Source organism: Mercenaria mercenaria, chromosome 8, assembly GCF_021730395.1.
Source record: "Mercenaria mercenaria strain notata chromosome 8, MADL_Memer_1, whole genome shotgun sequence".
Taxonomy (NCBI): Eukaryota; Metazoa; Mollusca; class Bivalvia; order Venerida; family Veneridae; genus Mercenaria; species Mercenaria mercenaria.
Window position 1 is genome coordinate 60,736,180 of NC_069368.1, and position 21,643 is coordinate 60,757,822.

Below are 21,643 nucleotides of genomic sequence, written 5' to 3' on the forward strand. Positions count from 1 at the left end.
AATATGTGATGCTGGGATCCAGCTATCGACATAATGAACCAAATCAGCCACAAATGACCCACATCCTGTCGTTAACAGCATTTCAACTATAATTATAGCGATGATAGTATGGAAGCAAGTACTATCTATGCTTATTTGTTACAATATCAATATATTCAGATATACAAATTATTCTGACAAAGACACACACCTTCTACCAGTCTTTCTCCATTAAAGCTTAATTCTGCTGAGCCATTTTATGTTCCTTGTACTTATTTAAATTCTACAGCTATCTTGCGTCATAATCTTCAAATTTGTCTCTCACTTCTAAATTCAACTGTATGTAAGAAATATCAAATAAAACATGCAAATGCACAGATATGTAAAGGGTACCGTTCTATTAACTAGTGTAATACTAAGACGTGCGGTTGTTGCAATTTTTCGCACAGATAATGAAGAAAATTCTGACATTGACGGAAATGCATCCCACATGATTTATTTACTGACTCGAAACGCCCCATATTATGTAGTCGGAACAAGTTTCCTACCTTTTTATACCAACACACGTTCGTAAATCTGGCCATACTTTTGACCATGTAACAATAAAGCCATTCGAATAAACCATATATAATATAAATTCAACAGCTCGTTTACCAGACTTCAAATGAATAAAAAATTTAAAGTTACCGTTGGGCTTAAATGATAATATAAATCAAGAAGGCAATAATTTTAAAAACCCTGATATTGATATTTTTTCTACTTAAACATTAGGAAACGTAATTCTATATCTCATGGAATAAGACGCATAGTGATATTATGCGAAAGACATTGATTTAATTCTTTCAAACTCTGGTAGACACTCAAGGATTTCTCTTTATCTGTTCAGAGTCCTTAAAAGGATTAGATTAGGAATGAGACCAGTGCTTTATTCAAATAAATCCTTTCTTCACTATATCATGATACCTTGTTCAAAGTTATACACAACATATTAAGTATTCTTCGTCCACATATTGACACTCAATCTGACCATGACAGACACTTCCTTGAGATATGTTTTATGATGAAGGTATTAACTTCATCGATACACCGTGTATATTTCGGGATAAACGTGTCGTTGATTCTGTGGCTACATATTTCAATTACACTGAAGTTCTGATTATCTGTTATAGATATAACACTCCTGTAAGGAATATCATATTCAGTTACAATAAAATTGTTTCAGACCTAAAGCTGTACATACAAATACTCCAACTTCCAGTAAATATATAAAGTCAAAATTTTGCTAATCAGGGGCAGGTCATGTCATCACTGGTAATTTTGATATCATAAATGAAATCGTTTATTCGTCATTTATTCTTACTCTAAATACAGAATTCCTTCAAGTATTGATTTTAATGCATGTCATGATCAGATTGCAGAATCTATTGAAACTTGTTTCTTTTAAATGGTGCTGACGTGAAAATGCTGATCCCAATGCATTGTCGTCTTGGAAACGTAATATCTTTAATAATGACAGCTTCTACTTCCACCTAAACCTAAGTTTACTTTAAGACACCTGAAAAATAATCCAAGAATTCCATTCTAAGTGTTTAGTTTCAGTAGACAAGGCGGCTAACAATATTATCATCATTTGACGCCTACATATCAATGTATTACGATACGAACTAAATAGTACTAAAGCTTATACACTGAGTACTCCGATTGAACATCATTTGATAACTGATAACGTCACTGAAGTTTTTAATTTGAAAGTTCGAATAGATGACCAGCAAATTAAACTTCAAAGGATGTACTTGATTCCGAAATTACATAAAAAACACAAAAAGCTCGTTTCATGGCTAATTCAAGCTATCGGATCACTACAAATATTTCCAATACATCCAATACATTTGTATTTCCAATTATTAACATTATGCCTTACTGCTGTAAAAGCCCATGTGAAAAGGTAGTGTGATAAAGTATACAAATATTCTGGTAAAAACTCATTATGTACGTTTAAAAATTCTGGCGAAATAAATTTTGAATTAATGTTTTCAGTAAGAAAATACGATTTTGTTTTTTATTTTATATATCATTTAACCAAATGACGTCATTAAAGAAAATCTAACTTACCTAATTAAAAGACTTTTGCCAGGGAAATGCTACTTTGTTCGTTTGAAATTTCAATTAAAATATTTTTATCAGTCGTATTGTAAAAAATTATACTATTTGGACCTGTGACGAAGTTTGTAAAGCCCTTCCTTATTATTGAACAAGTCACTGGTATGTTATTCCAAAGGGAACAAAGTGTGCACCTCTAGTTGCATATTTAGTATTCAGCCCTTATACAGTTAGACGCTAAGTTTTCCTTTTAGATTGTGTACGGCGGAACAGTCGAAGGACTTCATAGTTCTATAACTTCACCACGACTGACTATTATGATGTTTGTCTTCTGACCTGTTTCATCGGTTCCTAATAAATGTTGTTTTTCTTGGTACTCTGTTTATCTTGTTGCTTTGCAAAAATATAAGGTCAGGGTGATTTTCACGGAAACTCAGCTCATATCAAATACAGCCAGAGAGTCATGTATCACAAAGTACATCCGAAACAAAAATAGTCTACAACAGAAACATACAGCAGAAGGATTGCTTCAAAAGCCCAATAACAAGTACATATAAATGATAAATTACAATTTATGTTTAACATAAACATGTATTTATACGCTATAATTTACCGTCAGGGTAACTAAATACTATTGCAGAAAATACTGAGATATTTTAAGACCAAATCAAAATTGTTCGATATATCAATATTGATTTGAAAAGTAAAATGAAAGCTATTTTAAACCAAATTGCGTCATTTTGTAACATGTTCATTAGTATTCAAGAATATTTTTATAGTTTATTATAAGAATATTGCTCATAAAATGCCACTGTCAAATCTCTATTTCGGTATCATGTTTTTTGTTGTACCAATATGTTAACAAAATTCAGTATTAAGTATTTTGATTTATCAAAGCATTGAGAACGAATATGACCTTGACATTGTCCAATGACACTGCAATAAATAAATGGACAGGTAACAGAAAGTCATGTATGATACATGTCTGTATGCCATCAGTGATACACATAATGCTCGAAAGAACATTTAAGTAAATTTTCCAAAATTACTGTGGTAAATAATTTTGGTTTTGAAAGCATGCATATATATATCTTTTATTTGACTTATTATAAAGATAATGCAAATATTAATTTAAAAGTTGCTTTTAAATAGTCAAAGAATTTGAGCTTGAATGTGCGTATGTTCATATATCTGTTAGTTTTGGGTAAAAAGTTTAAATACATTTATATGCATGTTATTTCAATTCTAAAGGAAAATGCGAAACGTTCGATTCTCTTTCCTTCTAAAATTGATTGGTAAAAGTCGCTAATGTTTGCAGTGAAACTGACACACTTATTTGATATATGCAATCCTTATAAAATTTTCTTTTCTGCTGATGTCATTCGATAAAAGGTATGTGTATGGTAATTGTTATTCGTACTGCTAAAAATTCAACCATGATGCATATTTTTTACAAAACTATGTTGTGGTATAAGAACACAGATCCAAATGTATAGATTAAGGCATAAACCTGACGTATGCAATCTGAAAATTATGGTATATGTAATTACATTCTACATTAATTGTTTCCAATTTTAGTGGGAATTTTGGAGTGGTTTAGAGGGGAAATCACCAGTTAAATTTTAATCTAAAAATATCGGAAAAATTGCGCCGAACACAATACTTTTCCTAGATATATTGCAATCCAAAAGTGTATGATTATGAAGTACATTTATTATATTTCTGCTCAAGCAACGCAGAAATGAACGTGCAATGTCAGTCATCAAATATCATACATGTACTTACTTCAATTTGATTTCAGTGATACATCACTACCAGAAATTAATGAAACTTGATTATTAATCTGAAGAAGAATAATTACCTAAACGGAGAAACATGTGTATGTGAAATCCTGGATTTCGGAATGGGGCTGTACTGACTGAGCTCACTGCATGCACTGTTGCATCCTCTGTAAAATACAGTCTAGGAAACGCATGAATGCAGTTCTTTACTATAGAATGTTTAACCCAAATGAAATGTTAATGTACGCTAAAGTAAATAAGAAATTTGTTCAGTATTACATTTTTGTTTCAATTATTATCAACTTATTCATCTTTTTCAATGTTTGTTATGAAGCATTGTAACACCACAAGACAATTTAACAGTCAGTTATTTCGGACTGATGGAGTCACTAAAAAGTGTACCGAACATACTGGGGTATAGGATTCGTACCTTCGAGTTATATCAACGAAAACGAAAGTATTTTGCATTAGAAAAATAGATCGAACATTTTATAATTGAACTTTTTTGTCAATATATCAAACACTTGTCGGTGTCTCGACTTGTAGAACTTTACTCGAATACCAACACATTGGGTGTATGTTGAAACAATTGCAGTGATTTAGATGTAATACTTGTCTCTTTTATTTTATTAAAGTACGATAAGAATAACTTTATTGTGTATGTGACGGTTGTAACCGTGTTTCTGTGTACATGTATGTTGTAATTGGCAATTCCTCATTAGACCTCTAACCCCCAAATAATTGCAAAATCTTCCAACCGCCAGTGAAAGTAAACCTCATACTAAACTAATGTTACCGAAATCAAAAAGATGGCTGTTTTCGTTACCAAACTTACTTACATATATATATATATATATATATATATATATATATATGGATGTGTAATAATAACCAACACTGTGAATGCCAATTTTCGAAGTATCTGACTGCAAATTTTACTCGCTGCAAAAACCCAGGATTAGTCATATTTACATGTAAACGGCAAATACTTTCATGCTTGATTCTTGATGTTATTTATTCCAGTAATTTGTCGGAAATTACTTACCACCAAGAATAACGTTAAGATCGAGCCACTACCTGTGTTTTATGTAACAATAAATCAAGAACACATAGCAACTCGATGATGTCCGTCGGTGTTTTGCGATTAATATAGGTGCGCCCACAGCTTATCAGCTTGTTTTCCTTAGCAACAGAGCTTTTTTTCTAAGCTCCTTTATGAATACAAATTCATGAAAATTATTTATTTCTTTACTAAGTCAAAATGACAAAGTTTATTTCTTATTTACGTTTATGATTTTTTTAAGATACTTCGGTAAATATGGCAATGTATAATTAAGTAAAATGTTTCAATTAAACATGTTAAACATGTAAAGATTTGAAAGTTGATTTCAATACGATATCATCACGTTTTATTTACATAACATCATGAAGTATATAACTTCAAGTGACTCATGGAACCCTACGGATGTTGTCTATACTTATTAACAAAATATTATTGCTTTCATATTAAAGACTGATCGGATATATAGATTAAGTGTCGTTTAGTGATATATGTACCAAACTATAAAGATCACACTATTAAAGCTGTACAAACACTATCTTGAAAGTACTTTACACGCTGTGTAGTTGATGGCATACCAAAATATTACAGTTTACCGCATAGCCGTGAACAAATGATAGTATTAAGATCTATTTTGAAGCCATGGAGTCTGATTATATCAATAAGTTTTTATTACTTCTTGATACTATACCAATGGAAAAAAACATAATACAACGAATGTGTGTACAATAAACTAATTTAGATATAACGAAATTTAAAAGCTGTTGCTTAGGCTGGTAAGGTATATACTGCAAATTATTACCTTAAATAAGAATAAAAGAAAACAAGAACAAAAAGTTCAGGTTGTAAATGGACCGCCCTTGCCAATGATTTGGTACAACTACTTACAGAAAAAGTCGTGATATGCTCACTAGCTTTGCACAATTGATCCTTTAGTCTTTTCAGGGAAGTTTCTTAAAACTGTTTCCCTTTGGTACACTTTATCCTAAATATAACCGAAGCCATTTTGATTAAACAGCATACCTTATTCGGACAAATGAACTACATGTATATCTGATGGGATTTCATTGTTAGAATTTAGGAACATCGTTATAGGCACTTCTGCTACATTTTGTCAACTCTTTACGGAAAATAATATCCGTTTTCTGAATAAATGGTTTGCAAAACAGTAAAGCCTAGATTTCTGGCATGAACAACCTAAATATTTGGCCATCTTTATTCTATAAAAATGGACAGATTTGAAATGGTTGCAACACATCAGGGACTAATTTTAAGTGTCTGTAACTTACATTTTCCTCAAGAATATTGTCAGTGCTTGAAAATTAAGCATTTTGCGAAAAATATGGAATTAAAACATTTGCATCTAATTGTTTTTCTATTCATTGCATGCTTAAGTATGGTTGCCGTTGTATCTGAAATGAAACATTTTAACAGTGTGTTGGTCTTCTACCAAGTTTGTTCAAATCATGCGTCTGGAGTAAAACCTGAACCCGTCCATGGCTCACTTATATACATGAAATTACTTGAATCTCTTCGTGTCTAAGTAATTTACCCTGAAGTTTGTTTGTTCTGTGGCATTATATAGTAGCTATCTATCAATTTTGTTCAAAGTATTTCTCAGAGGTAAATATAGTCCCCGTCAAGTGTGACTTATATTACATTGCTTTATATATATATTTATCTCTATTTGATATTCATTGTATTATTTATACCAATATATGTTATATCAATGACTTCATATCAGAAACGTAACGTATAAATGATTATTATTATGAGTAATGTGTGATAAATGGTATCAGCAGTCAACACTCAGATGTCAGTATTTTTCTATAGAATAATAATAACAATCTCCTATTTACCAGATAAATAATATTCTCTTCATCATGATATCATAAGGCAATATTTCACATGCTACCTAGAATATTTAATTGAAAAGGTAAAATCAATCATAGTGTGCCTTCTTTCAAGACTCAGCAGCAAATACATATACCCTGTTTGTACAAATGATTTATTATATTGTGGTGTTAAATTAATTCTGAAAGTGGTATCACTATATTGCTTGTCGTGTTTGTAACGCAAAGTATAGTCATGTAGTTTGCTTTGAGGATATTTTTATGTACACTTTTGATGCCATATATCGCTATTTTGTCATGTTAGTAAAATTGAAAAGCATATCATCTCCTGTAGAGCTTTTGCAATGAACAAATACTTTATCTCTGCTGTTTGTTTAAAAGCCACATCTGTTTTACATTTGTTGAAAATTATTGTTTGTGGGCAAAGACCAGTTAAATTACATGTCGTAACCCAGAAGATAGGCAAAGGTTGAACAATCTCATGATGTTTTACTATCATTCAAGAAACGTTTAAGGGTGGATGTCGGTATGATCAACATGTCAAGAAAATTTAATGACGATTTTAATTATGAATGCAATTTAGCCTGATATTGGATTAATGTTGATTTTGATGGTGAAAACAAAAATTGTGTGACATTTCTTACTAGAAATCTTTTCTTTTCATTTCTGAAATAATTGATAATTTACTTTATTATCACAAAATGCTGTTTATGCATTACAAAACGAATAAAATGGAAAACGTTCGTGTTAATGTACTCAACCCACTATGTTAGTAATATACTTACATGGAAAATCTTAAGAACTTTTAATCCTTTATAAAGATACGTAGTACCCTCATGTTTGCAATACAGAAAATAAAATAAATGTTAATTAACTAAGAATTCAGACACCTTTGCCGGCTTACTCTATGATTTTTGTTTCATTTCTTGGCGATTTGCATACTGACAGTCCTATTCGTTGCCAGTGAGGTAGAAATGATTAAACCGTTGCATTTAAACTTTTCAAGAAAGTTCCACACGCGGAAAATCAAAAGGTAAGCAAATGCACTATTACAATAAAATCTGTAAAAAGTTATTATTCAACATGACAGCTATTTCAAATTTCCAAACTGAAAATATTCCGAAATTAATATACAAATGGGGTTTTCAAAAAAAAAAAAAATCACTTCTATGCTAGCTCTGGTCTAATTTCAGGCAGACATTGCTGTGCGTAGTGCTTTAATCACTCAAGTAAGATTAAGTATCAGCAAAATACGTAATTTGGTAACACCACGGTGCATATCTATATCGGAAAACTCTTTGAGAAATCTGCTATATCGGCGATTTATTTGCGTCGGCACCAGCGATTCTTTGCTACAAACAATGTCCATGTAGGTAGAAGAGGCGAAAAATAAGTAGACACGGAACAATAGAATTTCTTTACTTTGTATTGTAGTGTTTACTTTTTAATTATCAGCGATTTTCCTCAAAATGTCGATTCAATTAGTTAATGGTGTACTGACATGGAACGCTAGCCCAACCTTTTCCACAGTCTGTAACGAGGTTTGGCTTTAATATCACACATATCAAGCGCACTATTTGTATTCATTTTTCAATATTCAACCACAAAATACTTACAAATAGGCCGAAAGGTAAATGGAATGATTCAAAACCATATACTCACGATTTTGTCTGGGCACCGGCGGTCTCTCTGCACACCAGTTTTCTATGCACAGGCAGGCTCTCTGCATTACGCACAGACAGGCCCTATGGCAAATGACTATTTGGACAATTATAGCTTAATTAATATGGTGTGTAGATCTGACCTTTATAACTGTCAACCTTCACGCCTTATTTCAAAACGCCAGAAACCTAGCTGAAAATGAGTTTACTATCGACCCATAATATTACTATATTGAAATATTTAAAAGATTTGCGTTGAAGTGACAATTTTTCTATTTAGATGTAATTATTCAACCAGAAATCCTGAAGACGTCTGAAAAGTCACATGGCAGATTTAAATTTTGGATGTTCAAACCTTTACACGCAAGCTTCGCTTCACAAAATGTACTAAATATCTGTTACACCAAGAAAGGCAATTTTTAAAAGTAAATTGTCTCTTCTCTTAAATTTCTTTCCCCAGTGTCGGTTTCAATTGTTCTACGAGTGTAAAATTAAACCTGCTTTTTTGTTTAGTTATTTTTATCTTTCTTGTGTTTTTTTTTCTTATTTGTACGAATGTAGATATGGTGAAACCAATTAGACTATCAATATAAAATTGTTAAGGTCGTATTAGTGAGAAAATATTGATATCTTAACTTACCATTTTCAAAAACCTGCACAGTCTGTGTTATTTACAAACAAAAATAAACGCGCACGCACCCCCCCCCCCCCCCCCCCCCACACACACATAAGAAAATAACTAAACAAAGAAGCAGCTTTATTTTTACATTCGTAAAACAACTGAAACTGACACTGGTGAAAGAAATTTAAGAGAAGAAATAAGTTTTCAAAACAGCTTTTCTTGGTGTTAATCGGCTGTTTATAGCACTACACAAACAGCCGGATATTTAGTAGATTGTTTGAAAGGAAACGTGCGTTTAAAGGTTTTAAATCTGGCCTGTGCCTTTTCACACGTCTTCAGGATACCTTGTTAATTAAAAAAAACCATCATATATCTAAATAGAAAAAGCTGTCACATCAACGTAAATCTGTTTGGTATTTTACTATAGTGATACTATGGGTCGATAGTAAACCCATTTAGCTAGGTTTTATTCGTTTTGAAATAAGGCGTGAAGGTTTACAGTTAAAAAAGTCTGATCTACACACCAAAGTTATCAAGGTATAATGTGTCCAGATAGTCATACGCATAGCGCCTGCATGTGCATCAAAAACTGGTGTGCAGAGAGACCGCCGGTGCCCCGAAAAACCGAAAGTAGGGTTTTTTTTGGAATAATTATATTTACATTTCGGCCTATTTTTCAGTATTTTTCAGAAGAATATTAAAAAATAAATACAAATAGTGCGCTTGATATGTGAGACATTAAAGCAAAACCTCGTTACAGACTGTGAAAAAGGTCGGGCTAATCTTGCATTTCAGTACACAGTAGTAATATATATAGAGTAGCCAAAACAGTTTGACCTCATTTAACCTTTTTACCCGCGGTCCAAACCAACCAATGCCGGCAAATTGAAAACCCACAGGTTTTAAACCCGGGGAAAAATCAAAAGTTTTAAATACATATAATACAGATGGGTTTACAGAATAAAATATATTGTTTGTAAGAAAGAAGATTTACTGATAATATAAATCCTCATTATGTTACTGCAAAAAACGGGAGAAAAATGATGATGGCTACCTGTTCATCTTGTGGAAGAATGAAATCAAAGTTTGTTAAAAGTACAGGGGGTAATTTAGATATTCATAAAGCAATGTTACCTTTATAACCTAAGAAAGGTTTAACACTTCCAGGATATAACTATTGTGGGCCAGGAAATCCTTTAGATAATGGACCTCCTGTTAATGAACTAGACGCAGTATGTATGGACCATGACTTTTGCTACGGCAGTGGTGTAAAAAAAGGTATATGTGACAAGCAAATGCTTTCCAACTTTAGCAACACTAAATCAAAAACATTTGGAAAAAAGATTGCAAAACAATTAGTTGTAAAACCAGCAATTAAAACAAAATACAAACTTGGGCATGGACAAAAACAAAAGTCAAATAAACGGGAAAAGTGGGTAGAATATTAACTTGGACGTAAGTCCTTGGGAGCTTAGAGCTACCGAGGGCATCAGGGGACTAAGTTCCACTCACTCAAAAAGACCCCCGAAATAACATGGAGTGATGAATTAGCAGAAGAATTACATAAACCGATTAAACGAAAATTTAAGAACGAAGACTGATAGTTAATAATATTGATGATACTTGGTCTGCTGATTTAGTTGATATGCAAGCTTTTTCAAAATATAATAAAGGTGTAAAGTACTTGTAAACCGTTATTGATATATTAAGCAAATATGCTTGGGTTATTCCATTAAAGAATAAAACTGGAGAATCCGTTACTGAAGCATTTGAAAACATAATTTCTGAAGGTAGAACACTTACAAATGTATGGGTAGATGAAGGAAAAGAATGTTATAATAAAAAGTTTGAATCATTTTTGAATAAAAATAAGATTAACACGGATCATACATTTAATGAAGGAAAAGCTGTAGTAATTGAAAGAGTTAATAGAAGTTTAAAAAGAATAATGTGGAAATATTTTACAGCAAATAATACTTACACTTATTTAGACACTTTACAGGATATGGTTGACAAATATAACAAAAGAAAACATTCTAGTATAAAAATGACACCGACTGAAGCCAGTAAAAACTTAAATAAAGATATAGTTTACTTTAATTTATATGGTAATTTGAAGATTCCAAAGAGTAAACCAAAATTTAAAATTGGTGATCGGGTTCGCTTAAGCAAACTTAAACGACATTTTGAAAAAGGATATACACCAAACTGAACAGAGGAAATATTTATAATTTATGGAATTAATAACACAACTCCCAGAACATACACTATAAAAGATTTAAATAATGAAATAATTCAAGGTTCTTTTTATGAGCAAGAACTTTTACCTACTAAACAAGAGGTTTTTAGAATAGAAAAAGTTAATAGACGAGACTATAAGAAAAAACAATCTTTAGTAAAATGGAAGGGTTATAGTGAAAAATTTAATAGCTGGCTACCATTTAGTGAATTAGATAAAATTTAATTTAAAAATATATTATATAAATGAGTAATAAAAATCTAATTTCTAATGGAATAGAAACAATAGATCGGTTAATAGACCACTTAACTAAACTTGCCGCTGCTTACAGAAAAAGTTATAAGTTTTGTGGAAGAGTAAATACAGGATTACAAATTACAGCAGGTATTTTTGGTTGCTCGGCTGCGTTAGCACTTGTTCCTGTTATTCCTATATCTGTAGCAGTTCTGGCGCTGTTCCATCAGTGATTATAATATTTATTAATAGACTAAAAGTTGAAGACAAAAAAGCTATGTTAAAATTACATCATCACAAAATAAAACATCTTATAACAAAAGCACGGATTTGAAAAGTAAATAAAGAAGAAGAGAAAAAAGGTTATTAAAGATATTTTTACAATACTGTTAGAAATGCAGGAAGAAAAAAAGTATTCAATGCCTCTTGAAATGCATATGAAGGAATTTAAACTTAACGGATATAAAAATAAAAAAGAAGAAGAGTTGTATTAAATTTAGATTGCTGGATTTATTTCTTTACGTGCGTTTTTTGAAAGATTTTTTTCTATAAGTATATTATATAGATGGTTAATACAAAGGTAGATAGAATGATTATGCCAAAATTATTTAGCACTTTAGGAGAAATAATGAATGAAGACAAAAATTCATATAAAAAAGTACTAAAAATATGAAACATTATTAAACCAAAACTTAATCAAATAGTTAGCGATGATTATAAAAGACGTGATTGATAAATTACAAAATATTATAGATCCTTACCTTTTAAAAAAGAATTTATTTGAATGGGATTGTGGTTGTTTAATGTTAGTGCCTCCGGCAGAAGAGGAATGTAAAATATTATGTGATTGTACCAAATAATCATCGAAACAATCCTAAAAATGTTATTGCAACCGATTGTGATACTAAGGAAGAAAAAAATATATAGAAGCACTTACGCAGCATCTAAAGACCTTGATATTAATTCTGGGTTAATAAAAATATGCTGTGAAGAGAAAAACAGAGTAAAAAGTAGAATATCAAAAACTAATGGAAAAAGATATAAATTTAAATATTTTATTCCTTCTTAAACTTTCTTTTGACTTAGCGATTTTTTTTCTAAATATAATATATAGATGGCTGTTAGAGAACTTGAAAATCTACAAAGCAATATTTTAAGAAATTGCAATTAAAATTACATATAGAAATGATCCGAAAAATCAATTATATTTAAATATAGAAGAGTCATTTGATGTTCTTAAATCTGAACTTAAAACGTTAAAGGTATAAAAATAAATGTTGTTTTAGGAATATCTTTTACGAAAATAGATAAAACAGATACAATATATATATCAGCTTATTTTAGATCAAAGGCTTTAGAAATTATTAACACAAACGAAATAAAAACACTTTACGTCAAGTTTTTGATGAAATAATAAATAGGATTGGTAATTGGATTTCAGAAGGAAGTGGCTGGAGAATAGAGTCAGTTGATGCTCATTATATAAAAAGATATAAATATAATCTATTAGTTGCTTCTAGTTATTTAGAATTACCTAAACCATTACAAAATTCAATGAAAGGATTAATAAATATAAAGAATGATGATAATGAATGTTTTAGATGGTGTCATTTGGCTTTCAAATTTCCTGTTAAAGAAAACTCTCAAAGAGTTTCAAATTATAAAAAAACATATAGAAAAACTTAATTATAAAGGAATAAATTTTGCTGTTACAATAAATCAAATACCTAAAATAGAAACTAAAAATGATATTTCATTTAATATATTTGGTTATGAAGAACCTACAGGTATTTATCCATTGAACATATCAAAATATCAATATGAAGAACAATGTGACATGTTATTAATCAAAAAAGATAAGATAAACCATTATGTTTGGATCAAAGATTTTAATAGATTAATGTTTGAAAAATATATATCAACATATAAAAACATTTTTGCAAATCATGTTTACAATTTTTTTCTCAAGAAATAATATTAAAGGAACATATTCCAAATTGTTTAGCTATTAATGGTGTTCAAGCTGTAAAAATGTCAAAAGAGGGAAGTAAGATTTATTTTAAAAATTATCATAAAGGTTTAGCAGTACCTTTGTAACTTATGCTGATTTTGAATCAATAACTGAAAAAATATCAACTGCTTTACCATCACCTGAATCTTCATTTACTGAACCATATCAAAAACATATAGATTGCGGTTACGGTTATAAAGTTGTTTGTCGTTATGACGATAAATATACTAAACCAACACAAGTTTACAGAGGTCCTAAAGCTGTTTATAAGTTTATTGAAAAAATGCTTGAGGAAGAGGAATATTGTAAGAAAATATTTAATGAAAACTTTAACAAAGACTTAAGAATGTCTAAAAAAGATGAAAGTGAATTTATAAAACTAACATTTTGTCATATTTGTGAAAAAGAATATAAGAAAAATGAAACTAAAGTAAGAGACCATTGTCATATAACGGGAAAATTTAGAGGAAGTGCTCATCAAGACTGTAATATTAATTTTAGATTAACCTACAAAATTCCTGTTATTTTACATAATTTAAGAGGTTATGATGGTCATTTTTTATGCAAAAAATAAGAAAATTCAAAAATGAAATTAATGTAACTCCGAACAATATGGAAAGATATATGGTATTTATAGTAGGTGATTTGGTTTTTATAGATATTTTTCAATTTATGTCTCAATCATTGGATAACTTAGTAAATGTACACATCTCAAGAATTTAGTACAAGTAAACTTGAATTATTAAAATCAAAATGTATTTATCCGTATGATTACATGGATTCGTTTGATAAATTCGAAGACACAGAATTACCTTCTAAAGAAGAGTTTTATTCAATTTTAAATGAAAGCTGCATCAGCGACAATGAATATGAGCATGCTAAAAATGTTTGGAATAAATTTAAAATAAAAACAATGGGAGAATATCATGATCTATATTTAAAAACTGACGTATTACTTTTATCTGATGTATTTGAAAATTTTAGAAAACTACGTTTGGAATATTATAAACTTGACCCTTGTCATTACTTAAGTGATCCTGGGTTAGCTTGGGATGCAATGTTAAAAATGACCGGAATAAATCTGGATTTTATAACTGGTATTGATATGTATCTTTTTATTGAAAAGAAACTGAGAGGAGGAATAAGTTATATAGCTAATCGTTACAGCAAAGCAAACAATAAATATATGAACGATTATGATCCTAAATTAGAATCTAAATTCATTATGTACCTCGACGCCAATAACCTTTACGGTTGGGCTATGTGTCAACTTTTACCCTCTGGAAATTTTTAATTTGTCACCGAAAAATAATATAAGAAAGTAATTGCAAAAGGTAAAACTAACTTTATAATTGAATGTGATCTTGAATATCCAAAAGAATTACATGATCTTCACAATGATTATCCTTTAACTGCTGAAAAAAATAAAATACCAGATCAATAGCTTTCAAATTATAGTTAAAATATTAAAATAAAATTTGAAATAGGAAAAAGTAATGTAAAAAAAAATTTAGTTCCTACTTTAATGAAAAAACAAAATGATCAAGTTCATTATAAAAACCTTGAACTTTATACACATTTAGGATTGAAAAATACAAAAATACACAGAATATTACCTTTTGACGAAAGTCCTTGGTTAAAAGGATATATTGATTTTAATACTCTAAAAAGATCTAAAGCAAAAAATTCACTTGAAAAAGACTTTTTTTTTAAACTCGTAAACAACTCGGTATTCGGTAAGACGATGGAGAATTTACGTAAAAGAATCAATATTAAATAAACACATGATGAAAATCTTTTATTAAAATATATAGCAAAACCTTCATTTGCTAGTTCAACAAAGTTTATTATTACATAGACCTTGTTATGTTGGAATGTGCATTCTAGATTTATCGAAATATTTAATTTATGATTTTCATTATAATTACATTAAGGAAAAGTATAAAGGTAATTGTAAATTACTATTTACTGACACAGATTTATTATGTTATGAAATAAAGACTGAAGATGCATATAAGGATTTTTGTTTTATAAGGACAAAGATTAATTTGATAATAGTGATTACAACCCAAAACCAGAATTTTATTTTGATTACAACAAGAAGTAAAATGTATTCATATTTATTAGAAAATTCATCTGGGCATGAAGCTCAGGTTAATTTTAAAAAATGTAAAGGAATTAACAAAACATGTTGTTAAGAAAACAATAGTTCATGAAAATTGCAAAGATACTTTGTTTAATTCAACCAAAATTAACCATACCTTTAAAGTTATTCGTTCTGATAAACACAATCTTTCCAGTTATGTTATTAATAAAACATCTTTATCATATTATGACAATAAAAGATATATTCTTGATAATGGTATTGATACATTTACTTATCGTTAAATTACAGAACCATAAATTGTTAATTGAAGATTCATTTCTTTCCGGTTTTTTAATTTTTTAATTTTCTTTGTTTTTTAATTCCAATTTAGCTTCTCCTTTATCTGATTTAATTGCATCTATAAGAATAGTCAAGATGCAATTTTGTTTGATTGTTACATAATTACAATTTTGAACTAAACCAGGACTAGCATTTACAACTGTCCATTGAAATGATCCAGCAACATTTTCTGTTCCAGATGTTAAAAACAAAGGAGGTTTTCTCATTATTTGCCGTTCTTTTTTATTTACGTTTTCGTTTATATTATTACATATTCCCATTATATAAAAAAACACAGTAATTAATTAACTAGATAGAATCTAATATAACTTTCTGGTTCTATAGTAAAATCCATCGGTATAATGTTTAAATTTGGAAAAATTTTAAACCGTGTTTTTTCGTTTAAATTAATTTCAACTTTTTTCTTAAAAACCAATGTTCTATTTTAACCTCAGGTGTTATACGCTCATATCCGTTTGTGCGATCACCCCACCATTCAAAAAATAAAACGATCTACTTTACCAGAGCTAATGATAATATTCGTTTCAATTATATAATCCCCATCTTGTCGGATTAAATGGTACACCATTTTTAACTTTTTCAATAAAACTTTTATTATCTGTTATCTTATTAACTCGTATTCCAAATAATGCAAAAATTCTTGGGTATGTAATGACTGTTGTAACTGTTTATCTTCAATATCAAATATTCCTTGATTAAGAGTCGTTATATGTAGTTGTCTGCTATTGTAATGTTCAAAAAGAAATACTTCACGTTTTACTTTCTCTAGTTCAGATTTATATTCTGCAAATTTATCTTCATGTTCAAGAATTACTTCAGCTATATCATCAACTCGTTTTGTTGTAGCAACCTCAGAAGCAGATAAATTGTCAACAGTATTTTTTGTTCTAGCTAATTGTGTTTCTTGTTTTAAAAATTCATTTTTCACTTTTGTTATTTCTTCTGCATTAGTGGAAATTGCTTTAGCATTAGCAGTAATTGATTCTCCTTGTTTAACTGATTTTTCAACTACAAAGCTCAGTTCATTTTTATTTTTTTCAATTTTAGCATTAAATTCGTTAATATCATTTTGTATTAAGTCTGTAAGTGTACTTAATTCAGCGTACTTTAAATTGTGACGTGTTGTCAACATTACTAATCAAGATCCGAAGTTGTTTCTTAAAATTTTCTATTTTAGAATTAAGCTCTTTTTTAAGGTTATCTAATCCTGTGTCATGGTCGTCACCTCTTTGTGAAGCTGCCTTTTCCAGTTCAGATTTATATTCTACAAATTTATTTGTAAAGTCAGTATTTAGTTTATTTATTTCTGTTCTGATTTCTAACTGATACATATTTTGTAACTTTTCCTCAACTTCAATAATCTTGTCTTTTAGTTCTTCCTGTTTAATCATACTATTTTTTAAGTCCGGATGTTGCTTGTATAAAATGTTTAAATTGACCCGGAATACATCTTTTAAGTTGTCATCTGTCAAATCAGATTGCGCTTCAAGTTCTTTAACAGAATCAACTATAGCTGTCATTTCTTCTTCAATTTTATTTCGTAACTCAACCGTTAATATTTCATTGTTTTTTAAAATCTTTTTTTAATTCTTCAATATTCTTTACTTCTGCTTCTAGTGTGTTTTTAATGCTTTTGTTATCTTCAAGATTATAGCCTTCTATTACACTTTGATTTTTTTTTAAACACAAACCGTTTTGAAACTGCATCATTGGGTTTATCTGGATTTCCTAGGTTGCTTATTTCATTACCTCCCATATCTAATGTTCTGTTCATTGTGTTATCAAGTTCCTTATTTCTGTGAAGATAAGACTCCGTTTTCATTTTATGCTTTTTGAAATGTTTTAGTAGCATAATCACTTAAATCAATATCAAATTTAACTTCACTTATACTTTCTGGTTCACTTATTTGTTTTACATCCTTAAAAACTCCCAATATATAATTATTTTATAACGCCCGTAAGGTATTAAAAACTTCCTTGGTTTGTCAACATATAAGAACTCATATTTTTGTTTTGTCGCATTAGCAAAAGAATCACGATCTATATTTTGTTCATTATAAATCATATTATTTTCCCTTTTACCTGGACTTTCAAACAAAATATAAATATAATTCGAATATCTTTTGGTGTTTTATAGTAAGACTGACATAAATAAATAACAAAACAGTTTTTGTGACGTCCTTGAATAAGTTATTTTGTTATTTCATTCTGAACCTTTTTTTCTTTACATATAAAATCATCAAATATTACTACATTTTGTTTTTTTCTGATTCAAGGAAATCGCAAGGTTCAATTTGGCTGGGATTAGCCGAATTTTCACGTATTTCATTTGGATCTAATTCAATTTCATCTGCAATTTCATTTAAGTGATTTATTAGATCCTGATATTTAGATTGTTCAAGGTTTTTAGCATACAGGTATAATTTATTATAATATATAAGAGGTTTTCGAAGCATTAATGTATAAATGTATTAATGTATTAATGCATTAATATATTTGTTTTTCCTGATCCGGAATATCCACATATTAACATTCTAAAACATGAATCTGGCATAAAACGATAAATTTGCTTAATGTTATTAGATTTATCACTTTCTGTATCATAATTAGGAATTTTCATTATATAATTATCTTACATTATCTTACATTATCTTACATTATCTGATATATTATTATATAAATGTTAGCAAAACTTAAAGAAATGAGAGAAATAAACAACCTAGTTGGACAAAAAGTAAAAGCTAAAAGAGAAGAAATAAGAGGAGAAAAATAAGAGAAGCTACTGGTCGAGAAATGTATAGTGAAATTTATAAACCAATTACAGAAGGAATCGAAAGTCAAAAAGAAGAATTGTCAAGTCAGTTAAAACCTTTACCTGCAATAATACAACAATTAGAGTCACTGGGTAATGAAATAAAAGACATACAAGCATATCAAGGTTTACAATAAACTATTCCAAGAGCAGCAACCAATTACAGGGTCTCCTGGAGCTTTAGCTCAGCCTAGAGAACTTGAAGAACTAGTGAGGGAATATAAAAAATACAAGGAAATAAGCAAAGAACGAGAACAAGAAAAAGAAAAGAGAAAGAAGAAGAAATAGTTAAAAAAAAAATAAAAATTAGAAGAAGCATATAATAGAGAACAAGATGATAAAAAAACAACAATTTTTAATAGATGAAATAAATGATGCAGAAAATGAGCATAGAAATTTAGATTAGTATGAAGAAGCTAAATAATTTCCTGAAGAATTAGGGGTATATGAATTGGACCCAAATGAAGGTGTTAATTTAGACTTATTAGATAAAAATAAATATCCCATACCGCAAGAAATTTTTATCTCATTTCACATTGGAAAAATAACTGAAAAAGATATAGCAAGTATTATAAAAATAGCAGAAGAAGATAGAAAAACACTAAGCGGTAAAGCTACTGGAAAAGAAAATAAGAAACATAAGACAAAAGCTGATAATTAAGAATAAAAGATTTAAGAAATAAAGCAACCAATATGACGAATTATAAAAATTCGCTCCATGATTTTATTAAGACAAAAAAGTATAAGAAAAAGGGAAAAGGAATAAGACATCATAATCCATATAAGGTTTCATGAAATGGACAATATGGTAATTTAATTATTGATCTTAATAAACTTCATGGTCAAAACAAATTGATTGCTAAGGATAAAAAAACTGGAAATGAAGTAATTAATGTTAACGTAGATGATGATTTAATTGATTTGATTAATAAAATATATATAACAATAATAAAAAACATTCAATACTTTCTAGAAAAATATTCAAAGAATTAACAGAAAAATCAGGATTTCCTATCAATAAAAGATCTGTGAAATTTAAAAAAGTAATTAGAGGCCAAGGTTATGACGTTTGTCCATGTAATTCAGAAGAACTGGTTAATAACTTAGAGCTTATTTGTGGTTCAATTGATGCTGGAAATAATAATGAAGAACTAAAATATGAAGGCATTAGCATAATTGATGAGCTATTAAAAATAAATAAATTGTCACCAAAAGAACATGAAATGTTATATAAAAAATATTTTTCTTGAATATATAAATGGAACAAAGAATAGTATTAAGTTCTGAAGCTGTTAAAAACGATAATAAAAATACTCCAAACGATATTACAGTCAGATTCAGTCGTTCCTTAATTTTAGATAAAAATAAAACTTATGCTGTTGGTTTGGATAGTATTAACACTATGACTATATCTTAGCATAATATTTGTGATGAATATGACAATAAAAGAATTCGTTATAATAATGGTAAAGAATGGAAAGATATTATATTTACAAATGGTTCTTATAGCTATACGGGCATTAATTATTATATCAGAGAAACAGTAATGACCAATAGTGACTCTGAATTTGATAAATCAGACATTACTCCAATAAGTTTGGAATTTGATTTAAGTAGTTTTAAAATATTAATTTCAATTCATGATAATTTTATGTTGGATTTGAGAATGCCAAATTTCCATACGTTGCATGGATTTGAGAAAAAAGCTTTAAGAAATACTGAATCGGGAACTACAACACCAAATATAACTAACTCTGTGGATACAATTTACATTCATTGTGATCTTATTGATAATTCACTCGTTGTTGGTAATTTTAGTGATATTATGTATGCTTTAAGTACTGCAGATTTAACAAGAGCTTATCCATTTACAAAAGAATCAAACAGAGTCGGATATTCTGAAATCAAAAAAATATTATAAATTCAATTAGAATATATGATACAGGTGAATTTGGTAGAATAATTAATTTTAATGGGGTTGAAACAAGTTTTACACTAATTTTAAAAGAAATTAATTAATATATAATGTACCAATAAATTTATGATAAAAACAAAGGAATATTTATTTACCTTGATACTCAAACGGGAGAAGAAATAATGCAAGGTAGACCTGTTGGTATAGGTATCTTTGACACTTTAACAAAATTGTTTTCATCTTCTGGTGCATCTTCGATTGGTAGTGCTGGAAGAAAAGCCCTGGAAACTGCAGGAAAATCCGCTCTTGAAAGTGGAACAAAAAATATTGGAACGGAAGTCGGAAATTTACCTGCTAATAAAATTACAGAAAAAGTAAAAAGTTTTGAAAAAACCCGGAGCTTTCACTTCCTATGAGCCTCAGGGTCGTACTGGCGTTGGTGAATTAATTGCCAAGAAATTACAAGAAAAAGTACACATGTTTAGAACAAAACAGTAATGTGAAAGATACAAACTAACTCCTATTCAATTAGATACACCTCAAATTTCTTTCTTGGGAAATAATGTTAAACAACAAAAAAGTGGGTATCACTTTACAATTAATGATAGAAGTTCATATTTTGATTGGTTTAATGGTTATTTTGAAGTAATTTTAAAGTTAATATACTTGCTAATGGTAATAATTATGCTGATGGAGATCAAATTGCTTCAATTAATAACGCAGCTTCAATAATGGATCAACTAATAATTAAACAAAATGGAAAATTTGTCTATGATTGTAATAATTTATATAAGGTAATAATTGTAAAAAAATTAGTTGAACTATCTAATGATTATGCAGAATCAACTGGAACAAACGAATTTATTTATTTAGATACTTCTGCTGTTACTGAAATTAGGGATACCGAAGCTGGATATAATAAAGGTTTTA

General features: G+C 29.1%; 1 long non-coding RNA gene across 1 annotated transcript; it reads right to left on the bottom strand.

The window, feature by feature from the left end:
- Positions 1-703: 703 nt before the first annotated feature.
- LOC123566261 (uncharacterized) lies at positions 704-2,676 on the bottom strand. Its single transcript, XR_006689404.2, has 2 exons — positions 2,092-2,676; positions 704-1,534 (listed from the first exon to the last, which is right to left on the bottom strand). It is a non-coding gene; the product is annotated as an uncharacterized LOC123566261 (long non-coding RNA).
- Between the last annotated feature and the right edge of the window lie 18,967 nt (positions 2,677-21,643).